The 19,010-nt window shown below is 32.6% G+C and overlaps 2 long non-coding RNA genes across 2 annotated transcripts; both read right to left on the bottom strand.

The window, feature by feature from the left end:
• Positions 1-314: 314 nt before the first annotated feature.
• On the bottom strand, positions 315-1,125 carry LOC107955239 (uncharacterized). The gene is made up of 2 exons (XR_001699869.2): positions 939-1,125; positions 315-620 (listed from the first exon to the last, which is right to left on the bottom strand). It is a non-coding gene; the product is annotated as an uncharacterized lncRNA (long non-coding RNA).
• A 9,474-nt stretch (positions 1,126-10,599) lies between these two features.
• On the bottom strand, positions 10,600-12,002 carry LOC121232348 (uncharacterized). The gene is made up of 2 exons (XR_005930730.1): positions 11,685-12,002; positions 10,600-10,792 (listed from the first exon to the last, which is right to left on the bottom strand). It is a non-coding gene; the product is annotated as an uncharacterized lncRNA (long non-coding RNA).
• Between the last annotated feature and the right edge of the window lie 7,008 nt (positions 12,003-19,010).

Consider the following 19,010-nt stretch of genomic DNA (forward strand, 5'->3'; position numbering starts at 1 on the left):
AATATTATTTTTCATTATTATTTTTCTTATATATATTTTTTACTCTTGTTATTATCATTCTATTTATTTATTTATTTATTTTACATTTTTTGTTATTATCTATTTTAATTTTTTATAAATCGCTCATTTCAAATTTTTATACATTATTTACTTTAATATTTTCATATATTCTGTATTTCAAACTTTTTTTTTACACATTATATATTTTGAATTGTTTATATATTATTGTAATAGGGCCATTTCGCCCGAGCCCATTTCGCCCGGGCCCATTAGAATAAAAAATAGAATTTAAAACTCAAAAATAAAACAAAAATAAAAAAACACACAAATAAAGAGCCCAAAATCAGAAGTCCAATGTCCGGTTACAAATATTTGGGCCAAAAGTAACTTAAACCCAAAGTCCCTTAATATAAACTTAACCCAGTTACATAAAACTTGACCCAATCCTAAAACCTAATAACTAATAACCCAAACCCGCAGCCCAATTCACAAACGGCCCAAAAGGCCCAGCTGCTTGGAAATGCCAGAAACCTAAGGGTTTCTAGAACACACCAGTGCTGCAATCGAGCTCACGCACGGCTTTCACGAGCGACTTTCTCCGTACGGTCGTTTCTCCATACCTGCAAAAGAATATACGAGAAGAAGCAACAACAGAATATACAGCCAAATGACAGAAGGAAAATGTATTTTTTATTTTTCATTTATTCTGTAAATTTGGCTACAAAAAGCCATTATTTGTACCTCGATTTTTTACGCATAGTATACATTTACGCACGCATACTAAATACGAGAAAAAGTATTTCAAAAGCAAATTTGCAGAGGTGATTTTCAGTTTCTTACTTCCTTTAATTTTTTCGATTGAATCATTTTATTTTTTCTTTTCAATCTTTCGTTATTATATTTGAAAATAAGAAGGAAAGCAAAATGGGGGGTCTTACTTTGCAAAATCGCCACGGATTCTTCTTTGCTTCGCTAAAATCGAAGTCTGAGGAGTGGTCTTGAGGCTGCAAATTGATTTCCTGGTTCCAAGTAGTTCTATCATCGGCGGCGGCATGCTAAAGGAAGCCCTAAGGGAATGGGCTGATAGCATAACTTACTTTAAATTGAAGGATTTGCGTTTTAAGTAGAAAGCAATTGAAAAAGGGGGGTTTAACAGCAGATCCAGAAACGGCGTCGTTCCAAAGAGGGGTAGGGTCCGCGCGTCAACCCGCTTGGAGACCCGAATCCACCCCTTTGCGCCTAAAATGGATTATTTGTGCAGCTGGCCCTTCCCAATCGCGCTGCGTTGTGATTAACTCCTTTTTGCGTCTGATTGGTTTTGGTTCTATTAAAATCTTCCCTAAAGTTTGTTTGATGTTGCATCTTAGTCCATGCCTCAATGCAGTGTTTCAGGATCAGGGATAATTTCAATCTTAGTCCCTGTGAATTCACGCATGTTAAACATGGATCCTTTTATTATTAGAAACTTATTTTAGTTGTAAATTATTCTTTTTATTTCTTTACCTTGATTTTCATTAAGTAATTCGTTAGATTTATGTTATAGTTTTAAATTTGGATTTATTTATTCGTACATTTTGAGTTACTTTATTAATATTTTTATTTTTTTGTATTATTTATATTATTTATAATGTTCATATTAATTGTATCATTTGTATTATTGGTTATTTATTGGTTGTAATTTAGGTAATTGCATCTCCACATGTTGCACACAATTTTATACAATGTTGTAATTTGCTTTATATGTACAGTTAATTGTTTGTTTCCTTCACCAATTTATGTTATATATGTAATTGTTGGTTAAAATAAAATCATATGTTTTCTACATTATTTAAATTCTAACTATACGTATACAAAACCATTGGTATATATCAAATTTATCTATATTTACTAAATATTAGTATTTTATACATATAATTTTTAACAAATTTATATATAATTGCAATTTTTTTTACTTTATTTGTCATATATATAATTTACGCTAATTGTAAGTTAATTTTATAATTCATATTTTTTATTCCATACTATTTTAATATTCAATTATTTTAAAAATGTCTTCATGTGTACATTACCCATTTTAAATTATTTTTACTATAGTACATGTTATTATTTTCATATAACTTTATGTAAATATTTTTTTATGTATATATTTTCTTTTAAAGTTATTTATGCGTATAAGATATTTTTTTAAGGACCACCTTTTAAATTGTACAATTTATTTATCGTATATATTTTCATATTTTATTATCCTCGTGTATGCATTATTTGTATGTACCATCAATCCAAATTAATTTGTTACATGTAAAAGTATGTTATATATTATTTGTTTTAAATTTCCCTTTATAAATATAGTTTTATGAATATACATCACCAAATTTATATATTTTGTAAATATAGTTTTTTACCTTTTTGTGTGTATGATTAGATTTTTTTTTTAAAAAAAATTCGTTACATGTATAATTTATATATTTACTTATTTTTTATATACATTATTAATTTCACGCTATCTTTTACAAATAATTATTTTCAAATTTATTTATATATACATGTTTTATAAATTTGCAATAACATTATATCTTATCATGTGTTTTATTTGTCTTTTATATTCTATATATTATTTAAGTTATCATGCACATTGTAAATCTCTAAATTGTTTTTAAAATATTTTGTATATTATTTGATTCAAATGTTTTATTCTATAATATTTATTTTAAATAAATCTCTAGTTTTTATACAAGTTTGTCAACTTATATATAGTATATGTTAATTAATTCGTCAATTTTAAAAATGTCTTATACTATACTAAAGTTCTAATTCCATTGCATTTTGTACATATTTTATGGATAATTTTATATTATGTCATGTGAATTATTGTTGTATATCATTTTTATTGATTGTTCATTGTCCATGATTAAGAATTTGTCACGTTTTACTTAGAATAGTTGTACATAATTGTGGATTTGTTAATTATAATTTGTTGTGTCCTATTATTTCATGTTCGTAAATTCTTTCTCATGCAAACGTTTTGATACAATTCATTAAGCATTCCATTTTAAAATAGATAAACACGTTTTGAGCAAATTTTCAATTTTCTTTATCATTCAAAAATTCTGAAATAAGGCAATATCCAATATGTGGGGAATTCGGAAAATCGTACACAATCGTACTGGGTATGATTTTTCGGTGAACCAAAATTTGGATAACCTTTTTATAATTTTAGTGTACGAGTTTTCAAAAGTCAAAAATCAATCGTATTTTTAAAGGTATAAAGGATCGTATCCAATCGTACTGGGTATGATACTGCATATCTTTGAAACGAGAGATTTTTCACCGCTAATTTGAGCTATTCAAACATTTTAAAAAAATCATACTTCGGAAAATCTTTTCTTTAAAAAGCTTTTGATATAAGGACAGCATCAAATCAATTTGGTACCAATTTTTGGGCGTAATGAGGGTGCTAACCCTTCCTCATGCGTAATCGACTCCCGAACTCATTTTTTTTTATTTTACATGAACCAAATTTATTTTTCATTGAATAAAGTGTTTTAGTAGGTGGTTCAATCACACCTAAATCAAGAGACTGGTGGCGACTCCACATTTTTTGTTTTCAAAAGTCGATCCCCATTGTTTTCAAAATAAAAAGGGTTTCGACAATTATTTTTAAAGAAGTTTTATATATTATTTTATCTTGAATGGATACTATTTTTTTTTAAAAAATTATTTTATGTACTTTAGATCGTTTTTATAACATCCATTTTAAATCCTTTTTATGTATTATTTGCTTAGAATTGTTTTATATTTTATTTTAGATTTTCTTACTTTGTATTTATTTGTTATTTGTGATTCATTATTATAACATTTTGTTTATGAATTATTACTTTGCGTTGTACATTATTATTCCATCGCATTTTATTCGCTTAAAAGGTCGTGTTTTAATATCGTTTAAGTTTTAAAATCATTTTATTCAAAAGTTTTCAAAATAAGGCAATACTCGGTATTTGGCATCTTTGAGAAGATTGTGCCCTAACTTACTGGGTTCCAATTTTCCTCGTTGAATCTAAGTAACCGGGTACCCTTTTTCAATCAAAATGTATAAGTTTCAAATAAAAGCTTATTCTCAGGAATTCGAGGTGTTGTGTCCTAACTCACTGGATATGACATTTTGTATCCCGAGATAAGGATTTCTAAAAAATAAAGGCAATGTTCTATGTTTGGAAATCCGAGAAATCGTGCCCAATCGTATTGGGTTTCGATTTACCGTTTAACCAAATAGCCAAATGTCCTTTTGAAATTTCAAATGCATGAATTTTGGAAATCATGAAATGATCTTATATCGAGGGTTCGAAATGTTGTATCCTATCGTGCTGAATATAATATTTTATTCATTCTGAGCGAGAGAATCTCAATGTCCAATTCAAGATATCTAAACATTTTTAAAGGAATTGCGTTTTAAAATATTTTTCCAAATTTTCAACATTAGGACGTTAATTGATCTATATGGTACCAATTTTGGGCGTTGCAAGGGTGCTAATCCTTCCTCGCGTGTAACCGACTCCCGAATCCGTTTTCTTGTTTTTCGTAGACCAAAAGCGTTGTTTTAATAAACCAAAATGCTTTATTAAAATAATTGATCACAAGGTGACCCGATCACCTAAACAAAAAGGATTGGTGGCGACTCCATACCTCGTTTTTAATAGTCGATCCCTGTTTTTTTCAAAATAAATAATGGTTTCGACAAGAAATTTTTAGCATTAAAAAAGAAAAGCTTTCCGAAAAGGTAAGCAAAAAGTCCATTGTTACGGAGCTTATGTTGTTGAATGTATGTGGGAGCTTTGTTTTAAAGGACCAAAATGTTAGAATTATTATGAGTGGAGTTCACAACTAAAATAGTAAGGCTTTTTTTGTTCCTTGGATTTCAGAAATAATGTTTCAGTCTAGTTCTTTGTCATGTTGCACAAACACATGAGCAATACTTTTCAAGCTGCCATATATGTACACTGTGATATTAGCCTTTCAAAGACATAAAAAAAGGACTTGAAAACCTAAATATATAGCTCCAATTAGTGTAAACTGATTGTATAGTTTTTCAACATTTCACATCACAATTGAAATAATTAAAAATTGATAAGATTTTAAACAAAACCTGATAAGCTTGTAAGACGTGAATGGAATATTTTTAAAATCCTACGTACTGATTTAATTGCAATCAACGATGAGACAAGTGAAGAGCTGCATTTGTGGCGTGCGTTTTCTCCATTTTCTCAATCCTTCTTGCGTGAGATTAATTATATTATCATGTTTACTTTACGTGCATGGCGCCTTTAAACTGGATTTCTTTATACATACGTCTCTCGGATGAAAACAAAAGTGTAGTCTAATCGCAGCTAAGCTACACTTGAATTTGTACCAAGTTATTCCAAGAATCTGATATGCTTGACTTGGGGGCCTTCAACTCACAACCCTCTTGTTTGTTTCTTCGACATGAATCACATGATATCTACTTCCAAATTTCTTCTATTCACTTTCAATAATTAAACTTCATAATTGAGCTTTCAAACTTGCTGCAACCCTTTGTGCAGAAGGCTGCACTTTTACTTTAGAAGAAAAAAGCTGCCAAAGATGAGCAACCTTTACTCATTAAAAAATTTGGAAAGTGTTATATGTTGTTCCAATAGGGTCGGAAGCGTGTAAATTATTATACTAAAAAATCACACAAAGTTCAATTCTCAGGGAAGAGAGGTGGATCACATAGATCTCTTAAATACCAAGTCTTTCCTTAGTCAGAATATCCCTTCTATAGTAATTTAATAGCACAATTAAATACTACTATTATACCCTCAAATATTGAAAGAAAAATAGGACAAAAAGAACATAAGAGTTTTAACGAGGTTCGGTAAATTATACCTACGTCCTCGGGCACTAACACCAGATGATAACTTTACTATCTCCAAAATATTACAAACAAATAGAATTCCTTAAGAATTCTCAAATGGGAGAAGAGAGAAAACTAAGAGAGAAAGATTGGTTGGGATGAATTGAAATGAGAAATGAGAAGGCCTATTTATAGTTGAGGTTCAAGGACCAAACAATAAATAGCCCATTATCTCAAGGACCAAAAAAAAATTATTCCTTGCCACTTTTCCAAAGTTGGTGGTTGTCATTATTGATTGTCTCCCATTAATGTTAATGGCAACCATTATTAATTGTCTTCCATTAATGTTAACATTATACACACAATTACATACATATGTGGTCTTACAACTTTTTCATATAGCATAAATATTGAATTTGCATGAGAGAAATCAAAACTTATCCAAAGTTAAAGTCGCTTTGTCATACTGCTTTTCCTTTCTGCTGCAATTTTGACTATATATATATATATATATATGAGCCTGGAGATGGTGCACTTGACCCACGCACCCAGAAATTAAAGGAAAGAAACGAACAAAAACACCTTTGGGAGATTAGAAAAGAAATGATTATTTGACTGCCATCCTCCAAGTTTGAAGGCATTATTATTATTAATCGCAATATTGGGATTTGGAAGCATAATAATGTAATTAAAGGGTTGAGATGATGGCACATCAGTTTAAAACAAAAAATCTTAAAAGATAAGAGGAATAGAATCATGCCTACCTAGCTACCCTGTATTTATTCTACAAATTACAACTGTTTGGGAGTAGCCGAAAGGAGTGTCCTAATCTACCATAGCCATCCACAAACATGCATTCACTACATTATATTGCTCAATGTACGTCCCAGATTCTATACCATCTTCGAAGTTATTATACTTAGCTTACCTTGAGAGTTACAATAATATATTCCCTAAATATAGACTTATGATATACATGTGGGTTTGATATAATATTTCTTCCTACTTAATGTGGCATCACGAGGACCTTGTACTGTAAGTTAAATTGCATTTTTCCCCTCTATTTAAAAAATAAGTAAAATAGTCCTAATATGTTAGATCAGAGAGTAAATTTGACATTGTTTTAAAATTTTCATCCATTTTTGCTAAAAACTAATCCTTATACGTCAGCATGATGTACACGTGACATGCCACATGTCTGTATCTTATTATTCCATCAGTTACATTAGTTTTTAACAATACAAATGAAAAAAATGTTTAATTAAAAAGACTAATTTATTCTTTAATATAATATGAAGAGGTTAATGTAACCTTGTTTAAGTAGGATACTTTTACCACCGCGGAACATGCTATTCTATATCGTACCTGTATGCAGGCATAGCTAAGTGGATTTTTGCTCCTCTGCTAGCATAAACCCAAAATGATGTTTTAGCTTAAAAATATAAGAAAGCCAATGTTTGAAATCAAGTTTGTTCACTAATTCCACCACAGCTTCTTTTAAGTTGATCAGAAGGCTGAGCTTGGAACCTGCAGTGGGTGATGGTCCCAACTCTCAGGCCTCAGCTCAATTGGGTTTAAAATGGGGAGAGAAGATATAATCTATATGTTTGGTAGGGTTTACTCATCTGACAGACCTTGATGTCACCCATTACTAACTTCATGCGAGGTGACCCTACAGTGTAAAATAGTTAAGGTAATCAAATAAAAAACATTTTTTTTACTATAAGATTTTGGAAAAGCAAAAGCATATGGCACCTGAAAAAGGAAGAAAAAAAAAGAAGAAGAAACGTGACGAGACAATTAATAGAATTGGAAAAAGGATGAAAGGAGTGAAGTCATTTCACCAACTAAAACAATAAACTTAATTTTTCTTGAATTTTAAGATATTCTTTTATACAAATGAGATTGTAATTTAAAATTCGATACTCAAAGAACAATGACTTTATACTGATGACCATAAATTAAGTGGGAAAGGAATATAAGAACACATTGTTATTATGTGCTTTACAAAGTGATTCCTTAATTCTACATAGATTGGAAGAATAGGAATTGGATTTTCTATTCATTGGTTGGAAGCAAAAGGAGAAAAAAAAAGGCATCAAATTGCTAAAGTGGTGATTAGTGAAGAAAAAAAAAAGCTTGCTGAATATTTTTCTTTTTCTTTTTTAGCTGCCATAACTCTGATTTATAGAGTTAAATCCATCATACGTTTCTGTATATATGTAGACATTTATGTATATATTTTTTATTAAATCTCTCCTTTTTAAAAAAATGTACTTTTAAAATTATTTCATAGCCATGATAAAAGAGAAAATGTTACTAAAATTCCCAATAATTCACTCATAGCTAAACTACAAAGAGGCAAAAAGAAAATTAAAACATCAAGACAAAACAAATGGTAGAAAGAGGGGTTGAGAGCTTACCTCAATTAGTTGACATATTTGGTGAGAATAGTATGCTCTTGGATTTGCTGCAAACAAGCAATATTGCTCACCTAACACAAGAAAAAAAGATGCATTAATAAATAGAGGCTGTCTTATCTTTAAAAGATGTTGAAATTATTCATGATTTATTGGCACTTAAACAGCAACTAATATAAAGGCTTTTCAAGGTCCATCCATTGACTTTTGCCCTCCTTGCATGCACATGATATTTTTATTTAATTACATTCTAATAATTAAATTTAAATGTATTTATTTAAATTTTTATTGAATTAAATGTTATTGGATCATTTTAATTACAATTACATTCAATATTTTTTTCATAATATAACTCTATGATTTTTCAATCACGTCAACACATTGTTTAACTTAATTTGATCATTGGGGAGACTTAATAATTGCTTCCTTATGCTATTGGCAAATCTATTTAATTAAATATTTAATAAGTTAAAATATATTTAAAATTATCTTTAGTCTATAAAATTTTCATGTTATTTAAATTGGATTAATAAAATATTTTATAATTATTGCCAATAACATAAAGAAGCAATCATTAAATTCTTTATTTAGCATTCAATAATTAAAATTTAAACTTTATTCATGTAATCTCTTCCCTAATTTGTAAAGTACATTTTTTTCCACATAGTTACTAATTTAAGATTACTAACCACAATAGTAGAAGCACCTGCAACAATCAAACCAGAAAAATACAACTATTACCATCTTAATTTAACCAATTTGGATTTAAATGAAAAATTTTTAAAATATTTCTTTTCTCTTTCTAAAATTCAGGTTAAGGGTTCCTTTGAATGGGTGATACATTTACTTGCTATTAATATAAAAATAATAATGATGATGAGATTAAATATTATAATATCAAAAAAAACTAAACACCACCACTACAATATTTGATTAATTGCTTATTTATTTCAGAAGGAAATTATGATCAACTTAGACATATGAAGTGATTCATGGTGATGTACTTTGCATAGCTTTCTTTAGTCTAACTAAAGCAATAACATAATATTGGGTTTTTTTTCTTGAAAAAAAAATTGAAAAGAAGAAACTTTAGGGTGCGTTTGGTTCGCTGTATTGGATTAGAGATGTATTGGATTAGAGGTGTATTGGATTAGAGGTGTAATAGCAAATCAACTGTTTGGTTGAATGTAATGAAATAGAGGCGTAATAGTAATCTTGTGTTTTGTTGAATGGAATAGAGGTGTAATAGCATAATGGAAAAAACTAAAATGACTAGAATACCCTTAGCATAAATTTGTTTTGGTAAATGATTATTGTTATTGTTATTTAAATTATAATAAGATTATTATTATCAATAATAAATAATTTAATCATATTTAAACATAATTATTATTAAATATATTTTAATTAAAATATATAATTTAATAAAATTCTTAATAATTAATATTCTTATATTAATTTACTGAAATCATAATATATGATACTGTAAAATATAAATTAACATAATTATTATTAAATATATTTTAATTAAAATATATAATTTAATAAAATTCTTAATAATTAATATTCTTATATTAATTTACTGAAATCATAATATATGATACTGCAAAATATAAATTAACATAATTATTATTAAATATATTTTAATTAAAATATATAATTTAATAAAATTCTTAATAATTAATATTCTTATATTAATTTATTGAAATCATAATATATGATACTGTAAAATATAAATTAACATAATAATTATTAAATATATAACTTGAAAATTATATTCTGCATAAACATAATTAACTTATACTAAGAAAAAGTTAGATGAAAATGAAATTGTACATCATAATCCATATGTTCAAAAGTTTTACAACATCAAAAAGTTTGAACATTGATATTTAATGGTAAGAAAAAATTTTAATTGTTATGCCATGTTTTATTTATATTTTCAATTTAAATGTATAGTTTTATATTAATATTATATAATCAAAATGATTTTAATTATATTTCAATTAAAAATATTAAATAATAAATAATGATTTTAATTATATTTTAATATACCTTAAATAACATAAATAAAATTTTTATTTCAGCTTAAAGTTAGCACAATTTATTTTAATAATGATTAAATTTGAACGAGATCTTTGAAAGTATCAAAACCGTTATATTTTTATCATAATTGATATTAATACAAGAATTGGTACTAAAGTTTGATGTCCTTTTTAAATTATAACGAAGAATTGGTACACCATTATCTTTAAGTATCAAAATATTTATCAAATACAAATAATAGATTAAAAAAAGAAAAAACACAAGTACCAAATTATATATTGCTCCTTTTTATAACAACATTTTGTCCATGAATTTCCTTTTTAATACAAGAATTGGTATCAGCCTTTGTGCCCATAGATGTACTTAGGGAAGTAGACTTTGGAATCAGCCTTTGTGCCTCCAATGCCTCGCGTGCCGCTTGCTCTTTGGCTCTTTTTGCTCTTTCCAATACCTTTTCCTGTGTGCATGAATTAAATGGGATGTCATATTTTAATAAATCATCAAAATGGAGTAGTAAAATGCAGCAAATTTGCAGATGAACGATTTCAATTCCAACAAAAGAAGAAAAGATCCTGATGGCCAATTTGTTATTGCATTTACTCAGAAAATAATGGTACATCCCTATGTAAACCGGCACAGGTCAGTTTCAAAAATGCTGTAGTAGAAATAAAGTTGAATTCTAGCTTGAGCCTCCAATAACTAACTAGAAGTGGAATTCAGATAATACAACTTGCTAGAATTTAAGTTGGTGTGAAGCTATGGCCATGCAGTTCATGATGAGGTTAAAGGAGAGGGTTGGTTACTGGAAATGCCATTGATACAGTATATTTGAAAACCTGAACGCCATAATTTTCCTCAAAAGAAAGAAAAGGGGTCTCTTACATTAACTCTTCCTATTATAAATGAAGCAAAAATAATACCAGCATCAAAAGAAGGCATTTAAAACAAATGATGACTGCAATTTCGTAAGGCTCCCAAGAACAGATGTCAAGAAAAGAAAAGAAAACCTTTAGCTCCTCCCATTTAAATACCTTCAAATTATTGTTATTTTTCCAGTAAGGTTTGGTTTGTAAGCAATAGAACCAATCACTTTGGGCACCATAACATTAGGATTCAGAAACACACGTAATGGCCAAGCAGAACAGAAGTGTATTAAAGCCAAATTTCAAATTCATAAAACTCTCCACTGGTGGCGTTTGTGCATTACCAAATAAGCTATTCCAAGAGCTATGAAATAAACCCAGCAAAAGTGAACACCCCCCCTCCCCCCCCCCCCAAAAAAAAAGAAAGGGCCATGACATGAATCATGAATTTATCAAGGATTAGATTCAAGAACAAAATCTGGTTACCTGGAAATCCTGCACTTGCTTTTGTTGCTCAGCCTGCAACCTTCCAACAACACTCAAAAATTCCCCAATTGTGGACTCGATTCTCTCATTCAATGCTTCGGCTACAGCCTTCCTTAAGAAAAAAGCATCCAGCACATTCCTGCTTCCATTATCACCTGCAATACTAAGTATCCCACTCAGTTTCACATAAAAAGGAAGAAAAAAAACACACAGCTACAATGTATTATGGGGTTGGGTTCATTCCTTCTTCTCAAGAAACACTCAATTTAACCTTAATCCCACAGGTGCACACAATTGTAACCATGTTTATACTATTAGGTATTGTCAATACTTATTTTCCAGCAAGATAAAATCCCTGCTTCATTACTCCAACTATAACCAGCTTAATGATGCTATCTTGATGAGCTCTTCTAGCATTTCGACTATCTTAATGAGCTCATTAATATTATCATGTTGTAAATAGAAAAAAAATTAGGGATTTATTCATGTATAAATACACCCTCTACTGTATATTTCCACTACAAAAATACACAGAGAAATTCTCGATTAAAATCAAAGTTCATGAAGCAAACACAAAATAAACCCAGAATAGTTGGATTTTTGAATCTCAGAAGCCACTTGGCAGTGATGGATTTGAACACCAAATAAAAAGAAAAAGGAATTAACACCAAGAAACCGAAAGGAACCAGACCTGAAAAAATGAACACAAAGATTCATACCTCATGCCGAGACCGAGAGAAAAAATGAAGCAGTGGCTTTCAAACGTGCTGCAACAAATGAAAGGGAAAAAATGATCGAGAGAGAGAATCGGTAAAGGCAGACGAGGAGAAATGATGAGGACAGAAAAAGGAGAGGGTCGGGTAGGGAGGGAGGGTAAAACAGAGACTTGGAAAGGGAAGCCGGACGTAATGGGTGTACAGCCTAATTTATGCCCGGGCCCAACATGCAGAGACCCAAGGATCAAACCTACCCAAACAAGCCCATTACAGCAAGGCCCAACAAAGGTCAGCATAGGGTTTCAGCTTTTCTGAAACCCTAGCTAAGGCGCCGCACGTCCCTGGGGGCTCCTAACGTCTACCGCCGCTCTAGTTTCTGCCACCAACGCCACCAGCTATTTCCATCAATTACCTGCAAGGACAGCACGCAAAGCAAAGGCAAAAACAATGCAAAATAATAGAAATAGAAAGATGTATTAAAATCGGCTATATAAGGAGACAAACAAAATGTAACAGGGGTCTTTTTTTTCGGTAATTAAGAAGAACTTAATAAAAAAAGAAGAAAAAACCGAGAAGGTAGATTGCCTTTCTTTTCTGTTCCGGCGTTTCCCTTTTTATTTTTTTGTTACACTACTCTTTAAAAATAAAAGAAAAGGGGAAGGAAATGGACCTATTTGTTTTCGAAGGCCGGCGTCGGAGCCCGTCTTCGTCGTCGCCGGTGGAGGAAGAGACGAACGGTCTCTCCTCGTTTCCGGGTCTTGGGCTCGTCTTTCTCAACATTTCACCATGGATCCGTGGTCTAGAGGCAGTCGGCTTCGAGAGGGACCGAAAAGATCCGATTTTGTGCCTCCGACCACCGTGCACGGTGGTCGACGGAGGGTAGCCCGATGATCGGAAGCCGCCGGATCTTGGCCGGCCTTGGAGGGCTTGAGAGAGAAGGCTCTCTGTTTTTTAGAAAACAGATAAAAGTGATTTTTTGGGCATTTGTTTTATATTTATACAAGTCATAAAACGGCGCCGTTTTGAGGCCCTCTCGACCCGCGCGGTGACCCGACCCGGGGGAAGGATCCGCGTGTTTCCTCTAAATGGCATAATTGCGCGCGCAGTCCCTCAGACTTTGCAACGCGTTGCAATTTGACCCTTGTTTCGTTCTTTTCTGTTTTTTTAATTTAACCGCAAGCTTTTATTTCTGTTTCAATTCTAACCCTCTGCTGTACTGCATTTTGGCTTCGGTTTATTTATTATTTTGGTCCACCCCCTTTTAGTGCACGTCACAATTTGGTCCTTTTAGTTTTTATTTTTGCAATTTCGCCCAGTATTTTGTTTTCATTTCAACTTAGTCCTTTTATTATTATTATTATTTAGTTCATTGTTTTATTGCTATTATTATTAATGTTATTATTATTATTGTTTCTATATTTCCTATTATATTACCATTATTATTATATAAGTGCATATATATCTTATATAATTTATTTAATACATATAAATACTCATATTTTATCTATTTTATAATTTATAAAAGTATCTATATATCTATATATACACTAATTTTATATACATATACGTGTATATGTGTACTTACATAAAAATTTTTATTAGATAATTCAAAATATATATATGTATATACATACATATTCATACGTACCTTTTAATATATATATATACATACTTACATATATTTTCATGTACATAGATTTTTGATATTTTTATGATTTTATACTTTACAATTCTAACATATGTATATATATATTATATTTTTATTCATTACCATTGTTTTATTTTGTATTTACTATTTATTTATTTCATTTTTATTATTATTCTAATTAAATATATTAATTTTATTCGTTTTTATATTTTATTGTTTGTATGTTGTAAGGTCAACTTTTATTTATTTTATGTTGATATCGCATTTCATATCATTTTTACTTTCATATTCATCATGGTTTTACCATGCATAAAAAATGTAATTTGCTTTCACTATGATTTTGTGTTTAATTTCACTTGATATAATAACATTTTTTTAAAGTGGCATTTCGTGTTTGGATTCAAGAAAATCATGCCCTAACTTACTGGGTTTCGATTTTCTCGATAAATCTAAATACACGAATCTTTTCAAATCAAGTTTTGAATGATCTCGAAATTAAAAGAGGGTCGCATCCTAACTTACTGGTTGTGATCTCATTTTTAAATTCGAGATGGCTAAAATGTCTTAAATAAACTTTTTCATTCGCGTATCGGGAATTCGAGATATTGTATTCTAACTTACTGAATATGATTCTTTTTCTCGAATAACGTGAAATATGCCATTTTCCTAAAATTTTCAATGTTTTAATACAAGGATCGTATTTCTTGATATTCTTCAAAGTTCTCAATTTTCAACATTAAGACATTAGGTAATCAACTAGGTACCAATTTTGGGCGTATCGAGGGTGCTAATCCTTCCTCGTGCGTAACCGACTCCCGAACCCGTTTTTCTGAATTTCGTGGACCAAACTTGTTGTTTTAATAAAATCAAATTGTTTATTAAAAACAACCACTTTCGAGGTGATCCAATCACACCTATTAAAAAGGATTGGTGGCGACTCCTGTTTTTTTTGTTTTCGTCAAAACCCAAGTCGACCCCGTTTTCATCAAAAATGGTGTCAACAGCTTGGCGACTCCACTGGGGATCGAATACCAAATAAGAGAGTCAAGCCATGAGTTGATTATTTCTTGTCTTTTTGTCGAAAGTTGAAAATTTGGTTTAAATATACGATCCTCTCATTGCATTTCATTTGTTTTGAGTTATAGTTTTTATCATGTTTTGTATTCTAAATTTTTATATCTTTCTGCATTGCATTGCATGACCGTTGGTCACACCTTTTTAAGTGGGAGTGAGAAACTACGCCTTCGTGAGGTTTTCACCTCCGCATGGGATAGTGAATCGCTTCCGGGATACATCCGTACCTATGTCTTCGTGAGATTTTCATCTCCGCATGGCCATAGGGAAATGTATCCCCCTGAATCGAACTTGGTCCGTATGAGCCTATAATGGGTAAGGATCGAGGAATCTGCTGGTTCAGGTACCCAACTTTAGAGCCAAACCACATGTAATGAGCCATAGGAACTGACCTAAGTAGAGCTACTCCAATTTTTAGTGCTTACCTAAATGAGTGCTGTATTTATTTGTCGCTTATTTTAAATCTTATTCTGTGTTTAATGCTAATTTACTTTGTTTGTGATTGCATGGCATCTTCATTCTAAAAGAGGTGTCGATTTACATTCAGTTTCTCAGTAGAAAGCTTATCATGGAAAAGGGGTTTGTTGATAAAGTAGAGGATAATGCGGCTGTGCGAATATGGACTGAAACGACACAACGGGAGAAAGGCGATAGTCTTACCGAAGGGTACGTGTCAGAATTGTGGGATTTTACCCGTATCAGTGTAATCCAGAATGACCTTCGAGAAATGAAAGAAGTCTGGGATCAATGGGATGTCGAGGCCAAGCAGCTGTTCTATTGTAACTACGGTGACCTACCTTATCTGCTTAGTGTCAAAGTGGACAAGTATTTATTCCGAGCCCTCGCTCAGTTTTGGAATCCTGCCTACAGTTGTTTCACTTTTGAGAAGGTAGATTTAACGCCTACTGTGGAGGAGTATACGACCTTGCTTCGGTGCCCAAAGATTCAAGTCGACAAGGCTTATTCCAGAGCTGCTTGTGTCCCTCCGTTGTTAAAGAAATTAATGAACATCACTGGGATGAGCGAGCAGTGGGTCGCTGCCCGGATCCAACAGAAAGGCGACAGTAAATGTGTTCCTTGGAAAAGTTTGCGAGATTTGGTGCTTGTACATCCTGACTTGAAGAAAAGGGTCGATGTCTTCGCTTTAGGTATCTATGGACTAGTGGTTTTCCCCAAAGCTTTAGGACACATAGACGAGGCTGTATCTGATTTGTTTGATCGGCTTAGTAAAGGGGTGACACCGGTTCCGGCAATACTTGCTGAAACTTTTAGATCCCTGAATGCGTGTCGAAAAGCGGGGGAGGGAAGGTTTATTGGATGCGCGCAGCTCTTATTGGCATGGTTCCATAGCCACTTCTGGAAGGTCGAAAAGGTCTCCTATCGGGTATTCTCTGATAACTACTCCCCTCTAGGAGAATTGGTGGCCACGCCAAGACGGGATGATATTTCAGAAGGAAAATGGATAGAGATACTCCAGAATCTCCAGGATGAAGATATTGAATGGAGGGCTCCTTGGTTAATTCCCGATGAGATATTGTACCGATGTGGAGATTTTGACTGGGTTCCGCTGCTCGGGATATGGGGAGCTATCGGATATGCTCCTCTACTCGTATCAAGACAGTATAGATCACGGCAATTCATACCAGCAACGCAGGGGTTGGCTTATAGTGATTTTTCCTATAGGGAGGACAATTACAAGAAGAAGGTTCGAGAAATATCTAGTGCCTGGAACCAGACTCGTCGAATGAAGATCTTAGACGTGGGTCCGACAATTACCCCCGAGTATGGTCAGTGGCGTGATCAAAGGATCAACGACAACATCCCGGCGTCAAATTCAGAAACTGCTCGATCTTTAGAGGAACGCTTGCAAGTTTTGCCTTCTGAGATGGAAATCATCAAACAAGAATTTGAAAAAAGGAGTTTAGAACTGGGGAAGAAGATAGAACGACTAGAGGAAGAGAAAATGCAGCTAGGACTGGATGTGGACATTCAAAGATTAGAGGCCGATAAATTGAGAAAAGGAAAGAACAAAGCAGAAGAAGATTTAGACAGCCTGAAGACAGATTACAAGAAGTTGCGCAGGTCGGTAAGAACTGCTGGCTTGGGTAAAACGCCAGAACAGTGGCGACAAGAAATTCAGGAGGAAAAGACGAGAGCTAATCAATGGGAAAAGAAATTTCAGGATACTCGGGCTCGAGAAGTCGCCTTGGGAAAGAGTCTACTAGCTTGCCAAGATGAGAAGACGGAGTTGAAGGTCCGGATAACTGAACTAGAAAGATCGCTTCACCAGTACTGTAATCGTAATGCTACGGTTGAATTAAGGGCGAGCTTAGACAAAATTGAAGAATTAAAAGGACAAATAGGAGAGCTAGAGAATGCATTGCAGAATAGTGAAATCCGGATAGAGCTTCTGGAAGAAAATAATGAGCAGTGGCAAAGACAATTCCATCGGTCTCAAGAGCAGATTAGAGAAAGAGATTATATTATGGGAGAGGCGGTGGCTCAAGTGCGCGAAGTAGCTGATCATCTGCAGACTCTAGCGGTTCAGGCTGATCTATTAAGTTTGAAGTATGAGTCAGAGTCAGACAGGGGCCGAGAATTAGCTTGGCTTCTTAGAAAGGTTAAGGCTTTGAGCGTGAGGGCAAAGCCGTATATGTAGTCTATTTTATGTAAAGAAGCTCTTTATCTAGTAAAGTTTTCTAATGAAGTTGAATTAGAATCAGTGCCTCTTTTTCTTTGCATTCTTTTCATGCATTGCATCACATCATATGCATTAATGACCATTAAAAAAAACCTAATTGAATAAAATCATTTCAATTAACCTGGAAAACCAACAAAGTTACGGCACCCGAGCTAAGGCAAAAATTATGGACCAAAGGTTGGAGAAGCTAGAGCGACTTCAGAAAGAAATGCAAGACCAGTTGCAGGCGCAAATGAAAGAGCAAATAGAAAAGATTCAGCGTGACATGGTGCAAAGATGGAGGAGTCCCAAAATGATCTGGTGGCTAAGATGACGCAATTATTGAAGGGAGTAGATAAGGGTAAAGGTCCTGTGATTGTTAGTGAAGAAGAAAACAATGGTGAACCACTTTATCCTCCAGGTTTCACGCCTCCACATGCGCAAGTACAGACCGAGCTACATTCGCGGAGACCCTCTGTGTCGGTTAGACCCCAGCAGTTTCAAGGCGATGCTTCAATCCCAACGAATTTTCAACCCGGAGCGGGCTTTAATCCTGGTGATAGCCCGAATAATATTGCAGTCCCAGATCTAGACGAGATGGTTGAAAAGGACAAGGCGAAGGAGGAATTTCCAAAACAATTTGAGGAGAAATGGAAATGGATAGAAGAGAAGTTTAGGGCAATAGAAAGCATCGAAAGCTATGGAACAGATGCAAAGGATCTGAGCTTGGTTCCGGACTTGGTGCTCCCTTACAAATTTAAGATGCCGGAATTCGAGAAATACAACGGGACTAGTTGCCCAGGATCCCATATTACTATGTTTTGTAGAAGAATGACGGGGCATATTAATAATGATCAATTATTAATACATTGCTTTCAGGAAAGTCTTACGAGAGCGGCGTCAAAGTGGTACAATCAGCTGAGCCGAGCTAAAATTGCTACTTGGAGGGATTTAGCACAGGCTTTCTTGAGACAATACAATCATGTCTCAGAAATGATGCCTGATAGGATAACTCTGTAAAATTTAGAAAAAAAATCGAACGAAAGCTTCAGACAATATGCGCAGAGGTGGCGAGAGGTGGCGGTTCAGGTGCAACCACCGCTTTTGGAAAAGGAGATGACGACGCTTTTATTAATACTTTGAAAGCCCCGTTCATCACTCACATGTTAGGAAGCGCTTCAAGAAATTTCTCAGATATAATCATGAAT

The sequence above is a fragment of the Gossypium hirsutum genome, chromosome A07, assembly GCF_007990345.1.
Source record: "Gossypium hirsutum isolate 1008001.06 chromosome A07, Gossypium_hirsutum_v2.1, whole genome shotgun sequence".
Taxonomy (NCBI): domain Eukaryota; kingdom Viridiplantae; phylum Streptophyta; class Magnoliopsida; order Malvales; family Malvaceae; genus Gossypium; species Gossypium hirsutum.